Source organism: Salvelinus sp. IW2-2015, unplaced genomic scaffold (genome assembly GCF_002910315.2).
Source record: "Salvelinus sp. IW2-2015 unplaced genomic scaffold, ASM291031v2 Un_scaffold83, whole genome shotgun sequence".
Classification (NCBI taxonomy): domain Eukaryota; kingdom Metazoa; phylum Chordata; class Actinopteri; order Salmoniformes; family Salmonidae; genus Salvelinus; species Salvelinus sp. IW2-2015.
The window spans coordinates 3,490,347-3,491,654 of record NW_019942514.1 but is presented as its reverse complement, the minus strand read 5'-3'; the positions used below and the strand labels follow the sequence as shown (position 1 = coordinate 3,491,654).

The window sequence follows — 1,308 nt, the reverse complement described above, 5'->3', positions numbered from 1 at the left end:
AAAACTATTTTATATTTTGGTGTAGATGGCCAAGGAAGTTGCACAGAACTTCCCCAACATCCCCTCCCAAATTGATATGGAACCTTCAAAAACACATGGAGCAACTGCGAAAATAAATGGCTGAGGACATACTAAAAATGTCTGGTATGTAATGACATTTAATTCAAAGTAAATGTAAATTCTTTATTTTTATGTAGTTGTGTGGGACAGCCATATGTTCAGTTCATGCCTATGATTTCAGAGTTCAACAAAGCCAACAACTGCTTCATGTCCTGGATGTGGCCCAAAGACTGCCTGGGTTAGTCACTTTATTTAACATGTTTATAATCTTTTGACAACAGTTACGTCATGTAAGACAATTTATGATATAACACAATGGATGACTCATTCGTCATACTGCATTGATATTTGATATTATTTATAACGTGTTACATTTAGTTTTAGATTGAATGTTGTGCATGCCAACGGTGGTTCCATGTGCTGTAACTCGGAAGGAAGACAAAATAGTTCAGAGCAAAGAACACAAACTGGAAGTGCAGTCTTTGTTGTTGAAAATGTATGCTATACCACATCCACACTGAAGAGGCTCTGAAATGTACATCAACCAGGGATAAAGAGAAAGTTAACACTGTGAAATGTTTCATACTTATTTGAAGTTAAGTGTCTGTTGACATGTTGGAAAAGATTAAAGGTCTACAATTTCTGTTTAATTTGTCAATATTCAATTTTTATTCATTGATTTACTGGCCACCATTACTGTGGTTACATGTTCAGTATATGTATTGACCAGCAAACACACTGCAGCCTACCTCACTCAATAGTGCAATCTCAGAAAGAGATTGCACTATTGAGAAAACAACTGACAGGGTTTTTAAACCAAGGGGATGTGATTGGGAAAAGGAGCAGGTGTCTTCTGAGTGATGACTGATTGGTGACTGATTAGCGACACCTGTGAATAGGGGAGAAGGAAAGACAATACACACACAGGATACCTGTATCCGTAACAGTACACAAACAAGAGTGCAATATAGAAGGGTACATTCTGCACCATGTTTGAAGTCAGTAGGTCACATGACCAAGGAGCTATTGAAATTTTACATTTTGAYAAATGAATGTAAAATCTTGTGAGATAAAAATGGACAAACTAAAGGGTGTGCAATATAGAAGGGTAATCAGTGGACATTCTGAACCTTGTTTGAAGTCACTAGGTCACATGACCAATGAGTAATTGAAATTCAAAAATGTAAATAAATAATTTAAAATAGTGTGAGATGTAAATCAACAAAAAAAAGGTGTGTGCAATGTGTG

The 1,308-nt window shown here is 36.0% G+C and overlaps 1 long non-coding RNA gene across 1 annotated transcript; it reads left to right on the top strand.

Annotated features, from left to right (window-relative positions):
* LOC139023879 (uncharacterized) lies at nucleotides 1–710 on the top strand. Its single transcript, XR_011475098.1, has 2 exons — nucleotides 1–144; nucleotides 242–710. It is a non-coding gene; the product is annotated as an uncharacterized lncRNA (long non-coding RNA).
* The last annotated feature ends 598 nt before the right edge of the window (nucleotides 711–1,308 follow it).